The 24,786-nt window shown below is 40.6% G+C and overlaps 1 protein-coding gene across 10 annotated transcripts in view; it reads left to right on the top strand.

The window, feature by feature from the left end:
- The first annotated feature begins 602 nt into the window (after positions 1-602).
- DISP1 (dispatched RND transporter family member 1) overlaps positions 603-24,786 on the top strand; it is a 136,628-nt gene continuing 112,444 nt past the window's right edge. The window contains exons 1-5 of one of the 10 annotated variants that reach the window (XM_045537071.1): positions 603-665; positions 1,276-1,403; positions 9,208-9,269; positions 18,687-18,786; positions 20,452-20,623. The gene's annotated coding sequence lies outside the window, so the exon portion shown is untranslated. Of the gene's footprint in view, positions 666-1,275; positions 1,404-4,121; positions 4,263-9,207; positions 9,270-15,239; positions 15,368-17,951; positions 18,062-18,686; positions 18,787-20,451; positions 20,624-24,786 lie in introns of those variants that run through there. The other 9 variants (XM_045537068.1, XM_045537072.1, XM_045537069.1 and 6 more) reach the window with 9 other exon arrangements.

Genomic DNA, 24,786 nt, shown 5'->3' with positions numbered 1-24,786 from the left:
TGAGTTCATTTACGTCAGGCAAAATACATTATTAATACACATAGACAAATTCTTTCCCAGATTCTCTTGGAATCTCAGCGTCAGAAATTAGGTCATCTGGTCCAAACTCTAATCCACTTCTCACTAAAGCAGTGGTGAAAGATCATCATTCACTGCTGCTTGAAGGTCTCACATAATGGACCATCCCTTCTGCCTGTTTTGAGTGGCTTGTTTAAATCTATTCATTTATTTGTTCATTTTCTCGTCATTTAACAGACACAGGCTACATCAATCACTGAAAAACATAGTAATCTTTTTTGGTACATTCCCCGTCCTTCAGGAAGTCTGAATTCCCGTGGGAAGAGAGAGAGAGGTAAATGTGTGAGACAGCGCGCAGTGTGGCCACTGACACTGCAGAGATGTCACGTCATGTACGAGGCCAGAGAACAGGACTCGCGACCTGTTTTTGGAGAGCGTCGGGAGGCTTGAGTCACGGTTGAGCTGGTCCTGAAGGTTGAGCAGGAGTGTGTCAGTTGTAGAAGAGGCAGAAAAAGGGCATTTCAGGCGCAAAGGAAAACTCACGTGAAGACATTCAAACACAAAAGACTGGAAAGACAGAGGTGGTGAAGACATTCAAACACAAAAGACTGGAAAGACAGAGGTGGTGGTGACAACAGTCATTACAGGTACATTTCACGGAACTTTCTAACAGAAAAGTAGATTTTGTCAGAAGGGTGAGGAGACAGGTAACCTAGGGGAGAGGCAGAAAGGGAAAAGGTGGAGGATGATTCTGGAAAGGTAATTGGAAGTTCTGAGCAGGAAAACCCATGTATGCCAAGGAGCTGGAGTTTATCCCATTAAGCAACATGAAACCAATTCGTGTTTCCAGGCATAGTAATGACAGCTCTCACTTAAATAGCAGTTTCAATGTGCTAGGCATTGTCCTAAATCCTTGAGATGTATTGATTTATTTAGACCTTGTACCAACTCTGTGAGGTAAGTACTATTGTCACCCTCATTTTAAGATGATGAAACGAGGCACAGAGAGGTTAGGTAAGTTACCTAAGGTCACACAGCTAGTAATTGACAAAGCTGGGATTTGCACTAAGTAATGGGGTTTTGGAAAAATAACTGACAGCAATGTGGAGTGTGGCCCAGGGCTGGTGGGAGGAAGTCCAGTCTGCAGGCTTCTATAATAAGCCAAACAAGAGAGTTTATATTGAGACAGTGGCCAGGATGGAAAAGTATATCAAAAAGCATACTGTCTCAAAATTTTATCTCTCGTGTGCTTGCCAGGGGATCCAGAGCAGTCTGAGTTCTCTCGGACGGTTTCGTCGCAGATTAGAACTTGAATAGCACCAACAGAAGAATTTAACAAATACTAATTGCATGCAAGACCCTGTGCAACTCTGCTGTACTTGGAGGTATCGTTTGCTTCATTTTTATCACAACTAACTTTCCTTGCAGAAATATAGCCTAGCATTTAAAGTGCGGCATGCGATTTCCTTCATGTGTAGATATTCCCAGAAAGATGCTCTTTTATATTTTCTGACCCAACTAAAATAAGCCACTCAGTGTCTTGCTCGGAGTCCCCGTCAGAAAGCGGTGCATGTTTTGCCAGAGTTTGGGTGGGCAGCAGGCCAGACGCTAATGATTTTAGTAAATCATTTAAACCCAAACACTCTCTTCTTGTTTCCAAACCTCCGTGAACGAATGGTGGCCCGCCTCGGGATGTGGCTGGTCCTGGCTGCGTTTGCTTCTCCGAGCACAGACCCCTCTGTGTGGCGGGTGGCGGTGGGGGCTGGGGGTTGCTGCTCACAGTGGGACCCTGGCAAGGCAAACCGAGGCAGTTTGCTGAAAATGGGAGAGTTGGGATTGGCGTTAAGTGTTCAGGAATTTGTCTCAATTCACTTAGCCAATGCGTTGATATAACACTTGTTCGTTATTTAGTCCACAAACCTTCATTGAGCACCAGGATAGGCTAGGTCTTGTGCTAAGTGTGTGGGGTCAGAGACAGATAAAACATGGTTTGTGACTTCAGGAAGGTCACGTTCTAGCTCCCCGTGTCCGCCAAGATCCGCTCAAGGACAAGAAAGCACAGTGGTTACCGTAACAGAGAGAATTCAGCTTCGGGAGCTGGTTAAGTGGCTCTCGGACAACCGAAAGGGCAAAACGGAGCCCTGAGATCACGGAGAGCCGGGAGCTGCAGGTGCCGCACGGCTCGAGGGCTGCGGGGACAGACGGAAGGGCGGGGTGTGCAGAAGGGGGACCTGGGACTCTGAGGAGGGGCTGCCCTTCCGCAGCAGATATTCCGAGGGGCCAGATAAGGCTGCTTTTGGAAGTAGGGCAAAAGCTGGAAACACGTCCTCGCAGCCATTCCCAAGGGGAAGGGCCCTTCCAGGTGACGCTGAGGGGACATAGGAAGCAGACAGGAACGAGCAAGTCCGTCCTCTGCCGCCAGCCTTCCAGTGTCTTTCTGTCATCCCTATCTGCAAAGTCTAGCAGAGAGCAACTGGCAAAGGAGAAATGCCGGCAGGGCCACTTGCGGAGACACAAATGCAGACAGTTCTAGCAGGGGACCCGGTCGCGGCTCAGGGACCGTCCCCACATTCTGTAGTCAGGCTAATGCCACCATACAGATACAGGTAAACTCCAGAGACCAGGAGGTGGGTGTGCCGAATAGTGCACGTTTAAGGGTTTTGTAGTCCCAGGGTGTTGCACTCTTTCCACACTCAAAGATCACTTAACTGGACCGGGAGAGGGAAGATTTTGAACTAGTTCTGTGTCTGGGATGATGGAACTGTTTGGCCTTGGGGAAACCACTATGCCTAGCTGGACATTTGCTCCCTCCTTTGGTGAAATACATAGTTTCCAAGGTCTCTTTACACTTTGATTGCATGATTCTCCCTACCCATGGGATTTTAACACTAAAGTCATCCAGCCCCACGGTAATTGCGATAGTTTTCCTGAAGGGACCAGACAGCCATGGCGGTGTGAAAATCCTTCTCCTGTCCTTGGCCGGAGGAGAGAAGTTGGCTCCAGAGCTCTCTTACAGAACGAGCAGGCCGCAGTGTGGCTCATGAATTGATGGCTTGGTGTCTGATTGGGAGGAATGGAAACCTGCTAAAACTCATCTTACAAAAATGGGGAATTTGCTGGAAGGACACACAATTTTCATAGAACTCAAAAGCAGGAAATTCAGCTGGATCTCATAAGGGACTGGGAATCAAAAACTGTAAAGAAGAGAACTAAGATGACCACCTCCCGGATAATTCTTTCTTCTCTTTTCCTATCTTTATCTGCTCCTTGTCCCTACTTCCTTCTTCTCCCTCCTCCCCCTCTGTCCCCACTGGCTTTGAACATTGCTCTCATGCCTGGCCTAATCCTAGACTTACATGGCCCTTTCTGTTTAAGCTTGGAAGAAAGACTAATGGGAGCTCGGGAGGTGAACTCCAAAATCCGTGCATAAGAGACCCTCCAGCCCTATTTGGGTTAAGTGTTCACACCTGGCCCGGTTGCCATTCAGCTCAGCGCCCATTCCGTAGGGACTCTCGGGGCAGACTGTCTTAAACAAGGATGTGACACAGATACCCTCCTCTCGATTATCTTGGTTGTAAGCAGCAGAAATCTTCAGCTGGCACGAAAATTATTTGGACGTGCACAGGGATTATCTCCTACAATTAAAAGAAACAGACCAGGTCCCCGGGTCCTTGGCAAAGGGGCGCTGACAGATCTTTAGGACGCTGGCATCTGTGTCACTAAGCCCTAATGGCTATCCTCCCTCTGCGTTTCCCTGCGACTCCTTGAAAATTCCCGGGACGACACAGTCTAAACAGTCTGGTTCAGGCCGTGCCCACTTCTCTCTGGATTGATCTGTCACACGGTCAGGGGACAGGGGAGGGGAACCAACTTGTGCTGGTTTTCCCGGGACGAGCCCTGTTTAAGCACTGCGAGTCCAGCACCTGGGATCCCCCTCAGGCCGCGCCTGTCCGCCCCGTGCCCGGTGCCCGGTGCCCGCGGCTTCCCCTCTCCCGCGTCCTCCCCGCGAGCCCAGCCGGGCGCCGCCGCGCGGGGCCAGCAGGGGGCGGGCCGGGAGCCGGCGGGGGCGGGACTTCCGGTCCCGCTGGCTAGCGCCGACCGCGCCGGGCGGAAGCCGGGCTCGGGGCCAGGACCCGGCGCCCCGACTGGAGGTGGGTTCGGAGCCGGAGCGTCCCGGGCGCTCGTCTGCCGCGTGGATGCTGCCCTGCGCGCCCCCGCCCGGCGCCGCGGGACGGGGAAGCGGGGTAGGGACGGGCAGTCGGCGCTCCCCGCGCGGGGGAAGGAGAGCCGGGACCCCCGGTCGGCGCGAGGGGCCGGGACCGGGGACCCGCGAGCCCCGAGGGCGGCCGTGAGGGCGCGGAGCGAGCGCCGCGGGGCTGCGGCCGGGGAGGCCCCGAGACGCGGGCTGCGGGGACACCGGGCAGAGCCGCCCCTCGGGGGACAGTCGCCTCTCCTGGGGGCGTGTCCCGGCCCCGGCGGCTCGTCTGTGCGGGGCACGGGGTGGCAGGGTCGGCGCCCAGGGCGACGGTCAGCCCCTCTCCGAGGGTCGCGCGTGGGAGGGGCGGCTGGACCCCACGGACCCGAGAGGCGACCGGCCACCTCTTGGATGCCGGACTCGCGCTGCTCCGGGTGCAGTTAATGCTGGGCTGTTTTTTTTTGAATGTATTTTTCCCCTGTGTGGATTTCGGGGAAGTATTTTACGTTCCCAGGGACAACTCGAACTCTGCGGTACCCAGACCCTGCGTCTCTTTGTCAACTGCTGGTGCTTTAGCGTCGTCGTCGCACAAGCCCACCGGAGTTTCCTCTCGGACCCTTCTCTGCCCTGCGGAGTTGAGGTTGTCCTGTTCCCTTTGTCGTGGGGCGAACTTCTCAGTGCGTTTAGAGTGACGGCGATAATCACGTGGAAAGCCGGAGCTGTCAGCGGTGGCAGTTGCAACTTAACTGTTTTTCTGCTCGACTTTCTAGCGCATTTTTTTTCCTAAAAGCTGTTCTGTTGGGTTTAGTTTTTTCAGTTTCAGCAGTATGGGCAGTTTTGCATTGGAGTGCAGCAAATAACTGGCAAGTCATAATATCTTACTGTTCCTTTTAATTTCTGCTACCAGGGAAAAATATGTATTTGCCATCGGCAGTGTTTTTTTTTTAAGATATCGATAAGCCACGATGTATCGTTACACGCACATTAGCACAGTTAGTTTTCCTTAGTGGCCGGTGGGAAATATATGTATGGGCTTGTTTTTATTGTGGCCACAGGTAATTACTATTCATTTTCGTTGTTGTCTACATTGTATTTATGTTTTACTGGCTGCAATTAATAGGTACCTCCTAATCTACATAATATAGTGTCTCAATGTAACTACAAGGACTCTTCTGACTTTTGAGTAGATTGGTAATTGAATTGGATTTTTGCCACAAACTAGGCAAGGTAGCTAGGTACAGTTTGTAATATATGAAGTAATTTGCTACGTCGAGTTCTTTGGTTCCATGCCCTCGGGTTGTCGATACAGTACATTCTCAGTTATCTGCATACCCTAGTTGGAAAGCCATTCCCTGCCATTCGATGGAATCAGGAGAATCCATTACAGCTGAGGAACGCAGCTTTTGGACAGGGAGGTGCCAAGCAGTGTTGATCTGTTGGCTTCCCACCCGGCGGCTACAGCGCCTGTGATGCAGAACGTGGCCCTCAGTGGGGTTGACTGAGGCAGAGCTGACACCTTGTTTTAGTATCCCTTTCTGTCCTTTTTTGTCTGCTGAGTTAGATTTTTTTTCTCTCATGGTAACAAAAATGACCCGGGCCTTGGAGTGAGTCACAAGGGGATCAGAGCAGTCAAAGAAGACCGCAGTTGCAGTTCTGTTAGTAGGGCCCCATCCATCCTGCTGAAACTGATCCCCTAAATCTTGGCAAATTTTCCAGCCTCTAGGCATGCAGTTATGGCTTTGAACCTTTTGTTTAGATTATTGTTTTAAAAACAATTTTAATACTAAATCATAATTTATTGGATTATATAAATGGACTCTACTCAGTTTTGCTTCCAGTGAGGCATAACATTAAATTATACATGAACTTTCCTATTAAAGTGATAGGATATGCCTCACAATTGGAAATAACTATAGGAAATATACTAATTGTCCTTAGCCTTTGTTGTTGTTATCAGCTTAGTTTTTATTTTGAGATTCTAAGGAATAGAAGAACTACTGGATAAATGATTTGGGTAGGCTGGGGGAAGTCGACCATTGTCACATACTAAGGGGTGATGGTGGGAGCTCTTTGCTGTGGTTGGAAGGAGTATTTTAGCACTGAGGTTGTGTAGAATTGCCAGCTCCTGGTGATAATGCAGCAGAAAGACTTTTAGTTGGTTTTATTATAGTTTTAAAATACCCTGCAGGTTTTAGGCCGGGCGGCGTGGCTCACGCCTGTAATCCTAGCACTCTGGGAGGCCGAGGCAGGTGGATCGCTCAAGGTCAGGAGTTCGAGACCAGCCTCAGCAAGAGCGAGATCCCGTCTCTACTAAAAAAAAATAGAAAGAAATTATCTGGCCAACTAAAAAATATATATAGAAAAAATTAGCCGGGCATGGTGGCGCATGCCTGTAGTCCCAGCTACTCGGGAGGCTGAGGCAGTAGGATCGCTTGAGCCCAGGAGTTTGAGGTTGCTGTGAGCTAGGCTGACGCCAGGCACTCACTCTAGCCAGGGCAACAAAGTGACACTCTGTCTCAAAACAAAAAAAAAACAAAAACAAAAAAAGTACCCTGCAGGTTTTAAATATGTTCCTTTATTGCCTGCAGGGGGCCTGGAAGGGGAATCCCTCCTACCTACCATGAGGATGACCTGGCAGAACCTCTTGACGTTTAAGTGGTAATTAGGAATCATGGAGAGGTTTGAGGGAGGAGTTGAGATAGGAATAGAAGTTTATTTTAGCACTGGTAGTTTCAGTATTTAGAGGACAGAGGCATGGAGGTTGATGAGAACATTGTAGATGTGACAAGACCAAGCACCATATACATTATGTATGAGTGAACTTGTATTATTGCAGTGGTGGAGGGAGACGGGCCCTAGGAGGTAATGCGTAATCAATTCCAGACTTTCCTGTAAGAACTAATGGTTATACAGGTAGCAGTATGAGTCAACACCTAATATTTTAAACCTAAGTGATGACTGTTTCATAGTAATTGAATAAAATTGAAAAGATAAAAATAGTGCAAAGAACCACCTTTATTCATATCACCTATTGTTAACATTTACCCCTTTGCTTTATCACTTGAGAATAAGAACACTTGATTAAAGTAGGATGCTCCTGTTAATGTAAAATGCGCTCCCGAGTTGAACTGCTAACTTTATTTCTTCTTCTTCTTTTTTTTTTTTTTGTGGCTTAAGACAACAACCACTTTTATTTCTCATAGTTTTGTGAGTCAGAAATTCGTGAAGGCTCAGATGCACAGTGCTTGATGCGGCATCGGCTGGGATCGTTCACTTGGCTGCTTCAGCAGGGAGGACTTGGTTAGGAGGTTCAGGAAGACTTCACCATGTGTTTGGCACCTTCCTGCCTCTCCACGTGGCCTCTGTCTCTCCATAGGACCTTGCAGTGGGGTGGTCTCAGGGTAGTCGAACCTCTCGAGTGATGGCTGGCTTCAAGTAGAAAGCATTTTATTTATTTATGTTTTTCCAGGCATTGAAATGCCATCATTTATTTAGGACTTTTTTTTTAAATTGCAGAATATTAAGGGGGTACAAATATTTTGGTTACATGAATTGCTTTTGTGTAATCTGAGTCAAAGTTAGAGGTGTGCCATCCCCCAGATAGTGTGCATTGTACCCATTAGATCCGTATTTACCATCCCCTCCTCCACTTTTTTTTTTTGTTTTTTGGTTTTTTTTTTGGCTTTGTCATATACCTGTCAAGATGTGGTTGGAAAGGGGAATGGAAAATACAAGAATTTGAGGAAACTTCTGTCTTTCCTCTTCAAAGGGTTCTTTCCTTCAGGTTTAGACTAAAAAACAAAATAAAGCATTTCGATGAATGCCAGCTCCAAAGGTAACTGGTTAAACAAAAAAGACATTTTCTGTGATAATGCATCTTAAGCTATAAAAACACCTAACTGTGTAAATGACATCTTTTGCAATGTATGGGCTCAAGATCCAGTAGTGAGATTACTAGATATGGGACAGAGTGTCTGCCTCAACTTTGTAGTATAATTATTTCTGAACCAGACCTGGAAACCCATTTAACTTGTGTTCAGAAGGTTGGTAGGATTTGCATTTGACTCACAGTCACTTGGTGTGTTTAGTTATCACTCTAAGGGGCCTTTGCAATGCCTGAAGATCTATTAAGAAGGGTTCTTTCTGGAACCCTTCAAGATGGAAGAGAGCCTCTCTGCATCATTTTGTATGCTAGGTAAATTGAGAAATTCATGTATTCCTACATTTTTAAGTAGGAGTTCAACAAAGCTTGAAAGAGGACTTTTGGGGGAAAAAGTAAGCTTGACTGCCTCTGTCTTTTAATTCTTAATTGTTTGTTTCTTAATAAGAAGATATCATTATATAAACAAGGAATTTTAAGTGATAACAGTTTTACTAACTGCTTGAATCCAGTTTAATCATAAAATAGAACAACTTCATATACACAGGCCTCAGTGTTTCAAATTATAAGGTTTTCTGTTTCACAATGCTACAGTTGATAAGTTTTGGTAATCTACAGCAGTATTTAATTTTCAGTGAGACACACCAGCAAGTTATTGCTGGTGAAAGATCCGAGTAATTGATATGTTGATCATCATATTTGTTCCATGATCCTTGGGGCACACCTTCTTACAGTCTCCTCCTTTTCCCTGCTCTGTTGTTTTCTCCACTGGGTAATGATGGTTTCTCATCTCCCAAGTGCCCCATGCATTTGTCTTTCCTTTGTCCCTTAACCTCTCCCCCAAAGGAAATCGCTATTTCTCCCTTAACTATTAGCTAGTCTGAATTAAGTTAATTCAGAGTAAGATGTGGAATGAGTGATTGACCTAATCCCTAGGTACATTATATAAATTATATGTATTTTAAAGTGAAGCTTGTAAAACTAGAAAAACCCATTAACCCAGAGAATTAGCTAGTATCTTAATATATAGCTTGCTTGTTTACCTTGTTACTTTAGACTTCCTTTTTTTTTTTTTTGGACTGCCAATATCTGAGAACATATTTCTTCCCTTTAGGAGTTGAGAAGAGGAGGAAGAATAATGGGAGGAGACAGGATCTTTTTCACCTTGACAAATAGGTATAGCTACATTTTGGACTTTTTTCCCTCTTCAGGTCTTTAGTAATCTCATTACATATATTGTTTTTGTTGTTTAAATACTCTCCTTATGAAATATTACCTCTTAGTTGCAGTTTCCTGTCTACCAACTTGGTATAAGATAAATGATCCTGATTTATATATTGTCAAATTACGTGCTCATCTGTGAAACTTGTGATTTTATCTCATTTTTCAGAACATCAGCACATTTTACTGACAAGAATTTTTTCTCTTAAGGAGTAAAAGTCATCAGTAAATGTGTCCCGTTTGTTGAAAATGTATCTAATGATACTAGGTTCTTACTGATCTTACTGTATATGCCAGGCACTGCACTGGGCATTTAATATACTATTCATTTTTTACAACAACCCTTATATAAGGTAGATATTTATATTTCACTTTTGGAGAGATTAAGTAATTTGTCTAAGTTTGTACTCCTTGTAAATGGTGGAACTTATTTTAAAGCCCTTCTGCTTTTGATTATACACTGTTTTCTTCTTTATTTCAAAAGCACCTTAAATGTTTTGGTGCCCATACTTAAAGTTCTCTTTAGAGAGACTTAGCAGCATGTTGATTCTACATTTTTATTTTTTGTATATCTGCACACTCCTAGAAGTGTTTTATTATCCATTTGTTCCACTTTAAACTTTTGTTAAATGTAGTGAGTTTATTACTGATCTTTTTTTTTTTTGCCAGGATAGTACCATAATTAACGTAGCATGTAGAATAGTTGAAAGTAGTAGATACTTAAGAAATATTTGCTGTGTGGATAAAAACAACAAAAAGAGAGGTGGCAGTTAATGTAGGGGGGCCATGCAGTAAAAATTCATTTCTGTGGAATGTGAGGCTGGAATGCTTCTCATATTACGGCATGCTGCAGGGCAGGGCTGGAATCCAAGCTTTGATTAAAATCACCCAAACCCTTTTTTCTTTGCTTTACAACCAGAAGTTATTGCCAGCTGAAAAGGATAATGGAGAGTGGTGATGAATGCATTTCCAGCTGCTGCAAAAATATTTTTTTTTTAGACAGTTTCGTTCTTTCTAAACCTAGATAAAAAGGGCACTTTGAAATGAAGAGTAAATTAGTGGCTACCAAATAAGTAGTTACTAGATTCCTGCCCTAGAAGCCTGTTCAGGTGGTGCTGATGGTGGTTGCTGGCAGTTAACAGTTGAGTCTCAAATAGTTTCTCCCCGGGGGAGTGGGGGTGCTGTGTGAATTCAAGCATTCTTAGGAGTCTTTCCTTCTCATTCCCAACTGTAGGTTTCAGACATAGGTGTTACTTTCCCAGAGACTGCTTAGGTTTTCTTAGGCTGTCAGGATGAAATACATTGATTTAACCATTCCACAAAGTATACGTATATGAAAATACCATGTTGTACACCATAGATATGTACAAGTTTTATTTGTCAATTAAAAAGTAATTAATTTTAAAAAAGAAGGTCAAATGCAAACTGAACTTCTAGAATTTTCTGCAGTAGATACTTCTATTCACTGGAACCTGAGAGAACTAAGCCATTTAGATAGCCTATATCTCTAATATATTGTCATCCTCTCACCCACCCCCAGCAGTTAAGCTGTGGGAAGGGCAGGTTGAATTTCTGTGTTTACCGAGTAGTTGATGGTTTTTCTTTTTGACTTTGCTATGGTTGATCATCCCTCATAGTTGCCCCTCAAGATCACTTCAGCAGCAGTGTGTTACACAAATATTTCATTAGTCCTGTAATACTATAACCTAATTATTAGCAATTAGAGCTCTGGGTTCCATTGAGCAGATTAGTAGTCTCCTTTACACTTTAATAATTTTTTAATGATTTAATCTGTGGTGGTTTGGTATTGGCTTCGGGTTATCGTATTTGTTGAATGCTGTGCGATGGGCAGTAGAGATGATCCCCTCCTATCGGGGAGTAATTAGCTAAAATATAATCTCTTTATTTAACAAGCTTTAAGTTTTTTTTTTGGACACTTCTGCTAGTGTGGTGTAAAAAAATTTTAAAAAGAGAATAATAAGACTACTAACAATTATTAAATACTTACTATGTGCTAATCTCTGTGCTAAGTGCTTTATATCTGTTATAGCTGATCCTCACTGAAGTCTTATTAAGGGCCATTATTATATCAAATACACAGATACAGAAACTGAAGTATATGGAGATTAAATAGCTTGCCCAAGTTACACAGTAATTATCGGAGGTGGGATTTGAATCCAGGCAACCTGACTAAAGGGCCTTTGCTCCTCACTCCTCTGTTATACATCAAGCTGATGCTTTCTGTTTTATACATAATACAGTCCTATTTTAGATTTCCAGTTGTAAAATTCCCCTATGTCATTTTCTATTAGAGTCTGGGTATACATGCAGAATTTTCCATTTCTGTTCTAATAAAACTTTCATCTTTAGTTTTAGTGGTTACCAGTTGGTTTCTTGCAAAAAAAACATTTTCAGCTTTTAGCATTTTTATTGCAGGTAAAAGGATTGTGTCGTCTTGATGACTGTTCGGCGTATATGATTTAAAGTTGGGGCTAGTTAGTCCTCTGTACTGGTAGGAACAAATAGTTAAAGCATTTACAGTATTTCTTTTGTATTATATTGTAATTTTGGGCTCAGATTTGCCATTTGAAGTTTATCTTAGGTATACAGGGAAATTAATTTTTATTCCCTAAATCTACAGGTGGTGGAATTCTGGAAGCATCTGTGTAGAAGAGAAAAAAATCACTCAGACTTTAAACTTGGCTGTGGAGAATTATAAAAGGGAGTAGGGGCTTGGGTCATCATATGTGGATTGTTTAATTCCAAGTTTTTTGTAATTTTTTTTCCTTAGACTCAACTTTTGTAATACTATTATGGAGAAATACTAAGCTTTTATTGAACACTTTAATTTTTGGAGCACAGTTTCTAAATCCATGAAATAATCTTCATACAAGATGTTTGTTATTTTATTTTATTTTGGGATTACATGGTCATTCTTAACTTTGACAAATTTTAATTAGCTGGGGTGAGTTATATATCTTTGAGGTGACATAATTAATAATCATTCTTTTTTCTTTTCTTCCAGAAAGGGAGAGGTTAGCTGTCTAATAAAGTAGCAACTGGGTTTTCTTTATTTTGTATGCAGTGTTAATCTGCATTTTGCTATGGAAGGGACACTTGTGTCTGAGTGAATTTAACCTTTCTTCTGAAAATCTAAACATATTTAAGCGTAGTTTAGGAACAAGTAAACTTCAGGTTACTACACGTTATTTAGAAGCTTTTTAATCATGATTAAGGAAGGAATATACAGAAAGTCAAGGAGACAGCTATGGCTGTTCTATGCAGTAGTTGTGATATTCGTGATTAAAATAGTCTGATCCAGCAACCTGAAACAATGACTTACTACTTGTTCAACATACTTCATTGTCATGAAGAGGAAGGGAAAGTACATGCCTTGCATCTTTGTGCCAGGCATGTCCTAGGTATAGTGGCATACTTATATGTTAACTCAAACTGTAGGGCCTAGACTAAAAACTTTGTATTATTATCCCTTTTTTAAAGATGACGAAGCGGATAGAAATTTTAAAAGCAGGTGACTTGTCTGTAGTTAGACATAATTTATGCAGAACTGGGACTTGAACCCAGGAATATCTGACTCCAAGACTGGAATTCTTTCTACCATATCATATGCTTTCTTGTCTTCTTTTTGTTTTTTTCATTTCTCATTCCATTTTTACCTCTTTAGCTATGTTGGAAAGTTTTTGGTTCTATTAATATTTCTTTTTTTGTTTTTTAGTGGTTAGAAATGTTAATATGCATACTCAACAAATTCTAAATGTAAATGCTGTCTTTAGCATCTTCCTGAACCTCCATCTGATATGAATTATTTTTATCAGATATTAGTTTTGGGACTTGATCTTTTAACCCCAGAAATAACACAGTATTTAGATTTACCCATATGAATTTACCGTTTTTTTCCCCTGACCATTCCTTCATGCATATCGGTTGTAAGGTGAACTTTTTTTTTTTAATTTACCCCCCTGTGGAGACAGGGTCATTGCTCTGGCTCTCTGTTATGTGCAGGCCTCCTGTCACCCTGTTTGCTACACCCCGCCTCTCCCCGAGTAGGTTCATGCCACCAGGTCTCTGCAGATGCCCCAGGGGCATATTGGCTTCAGGACTAACCCACTTCTGTAGATTTGTGCTTGATAACTCTGCCCTTGCAGCATTTCTCTTAATTTATTGCTGGCTCTTTCATACATTTAAAAAAGATTGTAAAAGAAAATTTTTAACATTAAGGTTGAAATTACCATGAAAATGACAAAGCTTATTTGTCTTGGAATTTTGGGAAGTTTGTTCTGAGGACTCAGCTTCTTAAAGGGCCTCAGTAATCTTCAAAGAGATGATAACTTTACTTCATCAGTTCTCTTTAAATGGGGATTTTAGTGGTTCTGGAAGCATCTTAGCCTTAAAAATAGTTTTTCCTTTTACAAAAAAAAATTTATATCAGAGAGGTTTTCTTCATGTGTGTTGAATTCATTTTTAAGTGAAGAAATCATTATGCATTATTGAAAGTGGTGTCTCTACTGTTTTTTTTTTTTTTTTGAGACAGAATCTCGCTTTGTTGCCCAAGCTAGAGTGCCGTGGCGTCAGCCTCGCTCACAGCAACCTCAAACTCCTGGGCTCAAGCGATCCTCCTGCCTCAGCCTCCCGAGTAGCTGGGACTACAGGCATGCGCCACCATGCCCAGCTAATTTTTTCTATATATTTTTAGTTGTCCAGCTAATTTCTTTCTATTTTTAGTAGAGACGGGGTCTCGCTTTTGCTCAGGCTGGTCTCGAACTCCTGAGCTCAAATGATCCACCTGCCTCGGCCTCCCAGAGTGCTAGGATTACAGGCGTGAGCCACCACGCCCGGCCCTGTTTTTTTTCTTATTTTCCTCATTTAGCAATAAATATTAGGACATCCAGATGTAGAAAATAACTTCAGAGCGTTGTTTCCTACTTTCTTCCTTCTTTCATATAATCTTATAATATGATTACTTACATAAGATTTATGTGTTTTGCTTTGTTTACTAGATAAACACTGTTAAAAAATAATATTTTAATTGAAAAGATGCTTAACCCACATTTTTTAATGGGTTAAGGTTAATGTTTTGAGTTATTTTTGTAGCAGATGGTGTTAATTTAGTGTTTTTGGCAGTAGCTTTCAGTTAGCACTGATAGAAAAGATGAGCATTTGAAGGGAAACAATTGCTTGCTTTGTAAGTGGTGATGCTGAGTAATGACTAAGTACATTCATTTGCACAGCCAGTATAAACTCCAGACCCATGTTTCCCTGCCTTTTCCTTAAGTGGGTCATGTGATTTTTTTGTTTATCACTGACTTGAATATTGTCAAGTCTTACAAACCACATAACTTGACCATGAAATCAAGCAGCTGTTTCAAAGGACTCTTTGCAAATAGATTTTATTTTTATTTTTTGGGTCATTGCAATGAAAAGAAGATTGTGCAATTTGTGTATGGATATTGGGACTTTTTCCCTCCCTCCCTCCCTCTCTTCCTTCCTTCTTTCCTTCCTTCCTTCCGCCTCCTTTACAACAAGTTTCACGGCAAAGATTCCCATAGTGCTTCCTGGCTGGTGCTCTCTGTGCAGCCCCTGCCATCAGCAGTTGGCTTTTAGCTGAGGCTAATAGGCTATTTATTTTGTAAAACCAAATAGCATGTGTGGTATTTGTGGCTGTCTTTCAGAGATGACAGTGAGTTAGCTTCTGTGAGATTGTGACTTCTTCATTTTATCTAGATCTGGTCTTTGTCCTTTTGTTTTAGGAATAATGGGGAAGGAGCCTAATCCGTAGAGAATAGTATCTGAGTTTGTGAAGAACCCGCCTAAATTGCTAGGGTGGTGCATGTGGCTGACGCCTGGGATGTTCTCAACATATGTTTACTATTAAAATTGTTCCTGGGTCCTTTCTTTCTTTTGCAGTAAATGTGCACACATTAGTTGTGTAGAACTGTTAATATGCCAGCCCTTGTGCGAGTGTGAAATGCTTCTCTGATGATTCTGTTACAGAGTGGGTTGTGTCAACATTGGGAATTCAGCATCATTATCTGGTGAGAGCTCCTGCTCCATTTTAAGTATTGCACGGTTTGGTATTTATATGTGTGCACAGACACACATGTAGACTCATGAATTAAAGTCAGACAACGATATGTCAAAAGGGGGGGAGATTATTTCAGAGGCAAAATGTTTCTTTTGGGGTAATAAATGTATTTTAAATTCAGTTAAGTATATACTAAATGCCTGTGATGTATACGGAACTATGTTTGATGCTTAATTTATAAAGAGCCTTAAGTTCTTATTCCTTATTCATAAAAACCCTACAGCTCAGAATTGCTGATTTTAATAAGCCTTATAGTAGTAGTAGTACAGATGAGAGAGGGATTATCTCAAGACAAAGAGGTTAGAGAAAATCTTATGACATAATAACCTGGAGCTGGGACGTGAAGATAGGATTTGGAGACGCATGGAGGTGGAGGGGAGGAAACACCCAGGAGAGGAAGCCTGAGAGAAGGTGGGAAACTGCAGCGTGTGTTTGAGGGACCAGTTTTGTTACAGTACAGGGAATATGTGTTAGAGAGTGGGGGAAGACAAGATTGGTGCTAGGACATGTAGGACATTGAATACCATCCTGAGGAGACTCTGAAGCTTATGGAATAGTGAGGTGATTGATCATCCATTCATTTGATAACCAGTTGAGTGTCAGTTATGTGCCAGGTACCATGTAGGCAGAATAGCAGAGGGTGAGAGCACAGGCCCTGGGGGACCTGACTTCCAGAGTTACGTCCTGACTACGTGTTGGCTCAGTGACCTCGTGTAAGTTTCTCAACCCTCTTTTTTGACAAGTCTAGCTCTGTCTGTAATGATAGGTTTGTCAAATCACCAAGTCATTGATTTTTATCAAATTTTTTAATGTGTAAGGTCTAAGAAGCTTTATAAGAACTTCCATTTTTAGCTGCTGATCTTAGGATATATAGAAAACTATTTTATGATCATTAACAAAAAATTTTAGTATTTTACATAGAAGTTTTCAGTTGAGACTTTTTAAAAGCAGGATTGTTTTAGCTAATTTGATTTCTTTTGGATACTGTTGAATTTAAGTTAAATTTAAAATTTAAATGTTAAAGTAGAGAAAAATTTTAGGTTTAAGTTTAGATAAGTTAACATTAAAATCCAAAAGCACCCAGAGAAATCACAATTAACTCAATTAATCTTGTGCCCATCTCTGCAGCTCAAGGATGGTGTGGGAGGAATGGGGGGTTCTGTGTTTGACAGCCCTGGCCAAACCTCATGGAGTGGGAATGATTTTTGCAAAGACAAAGTGGATGTTTATTTGTTGTTGCTGTTGATTTCTTAATCACAAAAGGTTAGGAAAGCATACTAGGTAGGCAGAATTAGAGCTTCCATAGCCTATGATAGACAGACTGGGCTAGACCTGCAGTGGTCTTTGAGAATAGACTTTTAAGTAAGTGATGGGGATAGTTGAGATAAGTTACAAGCAATACGAGCTCATATTAGTGTGGCAAAAGTATGGGTGTTAAATAGGTACCCACAGTTTACTTTTTTTATTCAAGGACACTTTTGTGGGTTCTGATTTTGGGTTGCTAGTAGTTAATATTTGGATACCCCACAATTACCCTCTAGTATCCTACTTATTTATTACCATGAGCTACCTTTTGATCTCTGGTACTGTCAAATAGTTTCGTTACATATTCAAATTGTGTGGCAAGACTTGTAATGGAGAGTGTGGGAAATGGGGTTTGGCCCAAGGAGAGGGGAGTAGGAAAGGGTTGGGCTTGTTGCTGTGTCATGTTCTTTACAATTTATGTCCCTTTAGTTGCTGACTGCCTTCCTCATATGACCACTGCTTTGCCGTAACCGTGAAACTGTGATATGATGTATGAGTTACGAGGTGTTCATTTCAGAAGTTATGAACTGAACTCTAAATTCACTTGACAGAAACCAGACTCATTTTTACTTAGAGATTTTTAATGTAGTAGATTTGCAGCTCGAAGACCTGGGCTTGCATCTTGGCTCTTTTTCATATTATTTGTGTCACTTTGAGCAAGAAATGTAGTTTTTCTTAATTTTTTTCTTATCAATAAAGTAGAAAGTCATTTTTATTGTAGGTTGTTGCAATGAGGCTTAAATGAGGTGCTAAGAAAGCATTTTATAAATTTCTAAAGACTATTTAAATGTCAAGTGTCATCAGTGCGTTGTGAGTCTCTGAAGACAGGCAGCGTGTCACACTTACCTGAAGTACCTACAGAGCTAAGGGACAGAACTTGACGTTGTAAGCTCTGTGAGGACAGGACTTTGTCTGTTTTGTCCTGTCGTGTCCCACTGTATCCCCAGTGTCTTTATAGAATCGTGCTTATTTCATTTTCTTTATTTCTAAGGTTAACAACTTTTTATAATTTTTTTCCATTTATCCGCTTTTCTTGGAAGTTTGGTTATTCCTTCTCCATCTTAGAAAAAATGACGTACATAGAGCACAGCACCCTATCCTGTAGCTGGATAGAAAAGCTAACTCTTTGGGCCAGTCCCTAAAAGTGAAGAGTGAGGAGATTAACAGTGGGATTCTCTTTCAGTTCTATGTCTGCCTCAAATAAAAGGGAACAAGATAATAGATGGAAGTCTGGAGGATACAAATACTGAAAAGAAAAATGTTTCAGTAAGAGTTAAATAGGAATTCGGGTGTCGCAGTGGAATGGAGAACCCAGAAAAGGAGTTTGGGCTGAGTCCAGGTAAAGATGAGCTAGACTGTAATGCCGTGCATGGGGCTTTACTGCTGAGACAGACATTCTGTCACAGCCAGGTGGGCACACTGAGCTTACACAGGGAACATCTCATTCAGGTGCATGTTTTCAAAACGCCATCCTGTTTATATTTTTATGTAGGCAAATCAGCATTCCTATAGTGATAGATGATAGTTAAGGCTTTATGTTTTCGGATAGTATCCCTATGATCCTTTTTAGTAGGCTAAACATATCCTTCACGTTAGTTCTCCTGAAAGTGAACTATTTGACTCTTATCCTGGCTCTGTTACACACGAGCTGTATGGTACTGCGCGAGTTACTCAACTTATTTTGATTCTCTTTTTTCTCCCAGCTGTAAAGTAGAATAATGTTTATCTTGTAGAGTTGCTGTTAGGAGGAAAAATAATACACGTAAAATACCTAGTACAGTGCCAAATTCATAGTAGAGATTCAGTTAATAATGGTGGGTATCATTTTTTGATCCAGGCTTCGTGTGTGACTATATGTCATTTGACAATAAGTACCACTAATATAATATGAGCATTACAAATGTTGGTCTTGTGATTCAGTATTTGTTTTTAGACTAAATGTATGTTATGTTTTCCTTTCATAGATTTCTGAGAGAGTAGACACCATCCTATTTCTGTTGAACTATATGTGATAACTCAAGGGGCATACGTATATCGGCTGTCAGAAGCAGCTTCATTGAAAAGGTAATTTCAGATTTTGAAAGTATGTTTGTGTACTTGACATAGATAATCAGTAGTCTTCTTGAACTGAATTGGAGTCATTCCGATTATAAGACATACCAATTATACTTACTCTGTATTGTAGTTTTCTTTCTTTTTTTGTTTTTAAAAAAAAGCTTTGGTAATACAGTTGATTTTCCAATCCTGATGACTACTGCTATACTCTATGATATGGACACAGTGAACAAAGACTTTAGTCTAACAAATATGCTCTATGATACGGACAAAGTAATGAAATGGTTGCCTTGCATATATTTAAACATTTTTCCCGAATGATTTTGAGTGTATTTTGTTAAACAAGAAAATACCCGGTGTATTTGGAATCGTCTTAGTGGGAGGTTTGTTACTAGGATGGGAAGGAGATAAGGTGGAAAGAAGTTGTGTGCAATGGTAAATTTTATACTTCTAGACAACTTTAGTGTCTATTTAAACATTTTGCATATTTCATCAGACTTCCTAGATCTCTATTTTGTATTTAGGATAGTAGTAGCAAATAGAACTTGTGTTAGACTATGAATAATTTTGCCTCTTGAGATAGAAGGAATAAAGTGATTTGTTTTCTGAAGATAAACTTGGTGCTATCATAGGGTCTTTGTAAACACAATTGGAAAAAAAATCAGGCTTAAATTCTTTTATTCTCATGATGTTTATAAGTGAGCACACTAGATTTTATAAATAGTCACATAGAGAAACTATTGTGACTGTGAAGGTTTCTTCCTTTATCTTTACGTTGATCCAGAGATAACATCAGTTGGTGAATTCCCAGTAAATGTACAGAAGTGGTAATGTGTGAACAAACTTCGGAGTCTACTTGGAACTAGTGCTTTATTATCATTTGGAAGACAAAAATTACCATTTAAGCAATTTACTATCTGGGAATGACTATCATTATGACAGGACAAACTTTATTTTCACTAGAAAATAGAGTAAGAAAGTGGAAAGAGCACTGGAATGAAAATCAGGAACCTACAATTTCTACTTGCCTTTTCTTTCAGTAACTGACTGTGAGACCTTAAGTAACTCATTTAATCTCTGAGTTTTACTTATTTTCTCTGTAAAATGAGAGAGTTAGAATTAAATATCAAGGTCCCTTCTACCTATGAGATGGAAGTCTTATAATAAAACAAATGGCATTAAGGAAGACAACCAGGACTGTCTAGTTAGAACCATCCAGTTGTGCCACATTTAGCAAGAAATTAAAAAGAAATATGTATATATCTTCCGATTGTCATGATTTAGTGGAAGTATTAATAGTAATGGGCTCCAGAGACAGAAGGTGGAGTTGACTCCTAGCTTAATCATTATTGGCTATGTGGCCTTAGCAAATCACTGGTGCTCAATTTGTCTGTAATAGAGATGGTAATACCTACCTGTGACAGAGACTGCCGTTGTACCCCAGTAGCCACTCTTCTTGGGAGAGAGAAGCCCTAGGCCTGCCCCCAGTCTTAGCCCATGACTACCCAACTACAACTGCATTCCTCAGGTAGATACAGCTAGGTCGGGTCTTGTGACAAAGTTTGGGCCACTGGGGTATGAAAGGAAGAGGTGTGGGCAACTTTTGGGGTCATCTTCTTAAAGAAAAAGCCATTTGCCCTGGATGTCCTTTTTTCCTTTTTCTCTTTGTATGAGAAATGACAAGAGTTGAAGCAGCAGCCTTGGATCCAGAGATGGGCACCAAATGCTGAAGATGGCAGAACCGACTGGCTAGTCCGGGTTCCCTGGAGCAGAGCTGTCTGTCCACCCTGTGTTATCCGCTTACCTTCAAGCTGTTATGTGAGAGAGAAATAAACTTGTGTTTTATGTAAGCCCTTTTTTTTCCTTTGTCACAGCCAATCAATCTGTATAGTGGCTTAAACAAAACACTGCTTTAAAGGGTTGTGAAGACTGGAGATTATAAATTGCCTAGTTTACTGTGGGACAGAGAGTCGGAACTCTATCAGTGTTACCTGCCATTTGTTAAATATTTACTTTCTACCTATTGTGGGTGGGAATATAAATATAAAGGTTGTGAAAATGATCTCTATTAATAGTGGATTTAAGAAAAATAAAAACAAGGATTCTTACAATTTAAAAAAGCATATAAAATAATTAGCCACAAATTAGAAAACACAATTTTTCTAGTGTCATAATAGTAACCAAAAATATAATTTATCTGAAATAAAACAGTAAGAAATGGATAAGAAGACCCTTATGAGCAACACAATGTTACTTAATGTTATAAAATGTTTCTCACAACGTTTAGATAGATTTATAGGTCTAATTAATGTTAAAAACTCAAATGCTGAGACTGCATATAATGGAAAGCATTGGTCCTCGGGTCTGCGCTTTTTCATCCCTGCATGGTTATCCCTAGAGGCAACTACTTATAACTCTTTTAGCAGTTTCTTTTGGTATTTACCTCTGTATTGCTCAATATTGTTTATACTTTCATTTAAAAATTTTTCAATTTTAGTATATGTTGATTTACCACTAAGGCAAATGAAGATTAGCTCTTTTATACTTTGTCAGTTCTTTCCCTTTTCCCTCAACTTCCTTCCCCAAATGTAGGTATCATAATTCTTGGTTAGCCTGTGTCTTTATTGTTATATATTATTCATAACTTAGCCACATAGTGATTATGATTAGTCACTTTTTCTGTAACTTGTTTTTCTTGGAGTTATGGGAAATTTTCTTGTATTATCTCCCAACAGTTTCTTCTATTCCATTTTCTCTTTTCTTTTGTAGAATCTCCATAGTCTAATATTGGGACTCCTGGATTTTGATCTTCTAATTTTCTCTTTTCCTTCTCTCTCTCTCTCTCTAGTGTCTGGGAAATTTCTTAAGCTTATTCTTCCAACCTTACAATTATTAATATATATATTTTTAAAATTTCTACTCTCATTTGAACTTTTCAAAAGCTTTTTCTTTTCTGAGCATTCATCTTTATAGTGTGTTACTGTTTCATAGATATAATTTCATCTCATGTCTCTGAAAATAATAATTTTTAAAAAACAATTTCTTTGTGCACTGTATTGTCTCTTTTTTGTTTTTCTATTTGATTTTGTTTCTTTCCTTCATGACAGAAGCATTCCTTGATTGTTCCTCAAATGTTTAGCTAATACTGAAAATCTTAGTGGAAACTCTGTGTGTGTGGGTTTCACTCTAGGCCTGTTAGTTGAAGACCAGATTTATTTTATTGACATATCTCTGATTCTTACTATGTTTTTGGATAGATTTCTCTTTCCAAAAAAGAGTCTTCCTTTCTCCTGTGTAGGCAGCGTAAGTCTGGCTACCAGTTTCTGGAAGCTGAATAAGGAAAGAACCAAGAGGTAGAGAGTGACCCCACTGCTCAGTGCACAGGTGCTCTGGCTCACGGTAGGGTCACACCCTGATAAACCCTTTGTAAGCTGAAAATATCGTAAGTCAAAAATGCATTGGATACACCTAACCTACTCTACCTGAAATGTGCTCACAGCACTTACGTTAGCTTACAGATAGGCAAAATCGTCTAATAGGGAGCCTATTTTATAATAAAGTGTGGACTATCTCATGTAATTTGTTGACTACTGTACTGAAAGTGAAAAACAATGGGTGTATGGGTACTTGAAGTATCATTTCTACTGAACGTGTATTGCTTTTGTATCATGGGGGTAAAGTTGAAAAATCGTTAACTTTCATTTAATCTCCCTATTCTCAGTACGGTATCTTATCTTCACTCTCAGTTGAGCCTCAGACTCAGTTCCAGAGTCTAAAGTCTGATGGTTCTTTCTAGAGAGTAAAGTACTTTTCTCTTGCCAGAGTGAAAGTCAGTTGAAGAATTGTATTAATAGAGAGGCATCTAAAGTCTAACTGTTAAGCCAGTCACAAAAGGTCATATATTATATGATTCTATTTATGTGAAATGTCCAGAATAGGCAAACCCATAAATACATAAAGTAGACTAGTGGTTGTCTAGGGCAGAGGGAGGGAGTAGGAGTGGGAATGAGGAGTGACTATTAATGGGTATGGGTTTCTTTTAGGGGTGTTAAAATTTTTCTAAAATTAGATGTGGTAATGATTGCACAACTCTGTGAGTATACTAAAAACCATTGAACTGTATGGCTTACAGTGGGAGATTCTGGGTGGAAATTCTTTAAAGAATAAATAACAGTGACTTGTAATTAGTTCAGTGGCAAATATATAGGTACTTCTGAAATACATGAGATTATTTTAAAACATTTCTTTCAGCAGTGTTAGCTTTTATTACATGAATCTTTTTTATACTATTTGCTTTCTAAATCAATTTTTATAGATCAGTCTATTGCAAATTCTTCATACGGTATGTCTCATAAAACCTTATTTAGTGATCTGTATCCTAACTGAGAGGAGAATGACTCGCAGAAATAAGGCAGGAGAGAGTTCTTTAATGCTGATGAAAAGGGAAAAAAAATCTCTTTTCAGCAGTGATAAAGATAGCAACAAGAACCAAAGACTTGGCTATTACAGCTAAAAGGAGTGATTAGTACTTGATAAACCAAAAGGAAAGGGTCTGCTTCTTGAATTCTGTAAAAGTCTGGACTGAAGGCCAAGAAGTGTTAAATCACGATAGCAATCAAAAAACAAGAAAGAAAAATGAAAAGTGCTGGAAAAGAAAGATGAGATTAACGATGGTAGTCGTAGCAAACAAGATGGTTAGATGTGGGGGAGGCCAGAGGCAGATGCCATTCCACAGCAGAGTCAGTGTTAAAAGAAGTAAAAGTAGATGAATAGAGTCGCTGTCGTGGTTACCGCTGAAGACACTGGTGTTGTGTATTACACCCCTGCTGAGGTGTGGTGCTGGGGCTGGGAAACGCACCCAGGGGTTGCACTGGCCCGTAAAATATTACCTTTTTACACACTAAGTGTTCATCTCTAGAATGTACCCAGAATAGCTTATTCTTCTGTCTTTGTTTTTATATCTTTAAAATAGCATTTACACATTTATTTCCTAAAATCCCATGATGTCAATTGTTCTTACCAGGCTTTAATAGGCTCCACCCTCTTTTTGCTTCCCTTGGTACTTTTTATTTGTGGCATGAGAAAGCATAGTGTACAGCTGTGGTCCCCAACCCCTGGGCCGAGGACCAGTGCTGGTCTGTGGCCCGTTAGGAACCAGGCAGCACAGCAGGCGGTGAGCGGTAGGCGAGTGAGCAAAGCTTCATCTGTGTTTAGAGCCGCGCCCCATCACTCGCATCACCGCGTGAGCTCCGCCTCCTGTCAGATCAGCAGCAGCATTAGATTCTCATAGGAGCACAAGCCGTTCTGTATGCTGCGCATGTGACAGATCTAGGTGGTGTGCCTGAGGATCTGGGGTGGAGCTGAGGCGGTGATGCTAGCACTGGGGAGCGGCTGCAAATGCAGATTGTCATTAGCAGAGAGGCTTGACTGCAGAATAAATGTAACGCACTTGAATCCTCCCAGAAGAATCCCACCTCCCCATTTCTCTGTGGAAAAATTGTCTTCCATGAAACTGGTCCCTGGTGCCAAAAAGGTTGGGGACCGCTGGTATAAAGCATAGTCGTATCACCTCATTTTATAGGAATGGGGAAATCAGGTTGGAGGTTAAGTGGTTTGTGCAAGTAATGAAAGGAAAGAGGCGTTGAACTGTAGCTTAGAAATCAGGAGTTTGGTGTTTTTATAGGGAAAAATATGATGGCTAATTGAACAGGCTTTCTGAATTAAACTTTTTTATGCTTGAATGTACACTTAAGTATTAAATCTTTCAAGTATTATCTGTATCAGTACTGACTAATCTGCCTTCAGTTATATAATGGATAGCTGATCCAGCCTTTCCTTTTAAGAAAATCCTTGATGTATTAGACTGTTAAAACAAATTCTAACATTTGGTGTTCATTAGTGGTGTAACCGAAACAAAAACATTTTAATGGTTGATCTCAGAGTATTTTGAAGTTAGTGTAACTTCGCTGGGAAGGTATTTAAGCTTTAGTATCAATTGCAAATAGGCCA

This window comes from Lemur catta, chromosome 25, assembly GCF_020740605.2.
Source record: "Lemur catta isolate mLemCat1 chromosome 25, mLemCat1.pri, whole genome shotgun sequence".
Taxonomy (NCBI): Eukaryota; Metazoa; Chordata; class Mammalia; order Primates; family Lemuridae; genus Lemur; species Lemur catta.
Note: the sequence above shows the minus strand (reverse complement) of the source record. Positions and strands in the feature narration are given on the sequence as shown.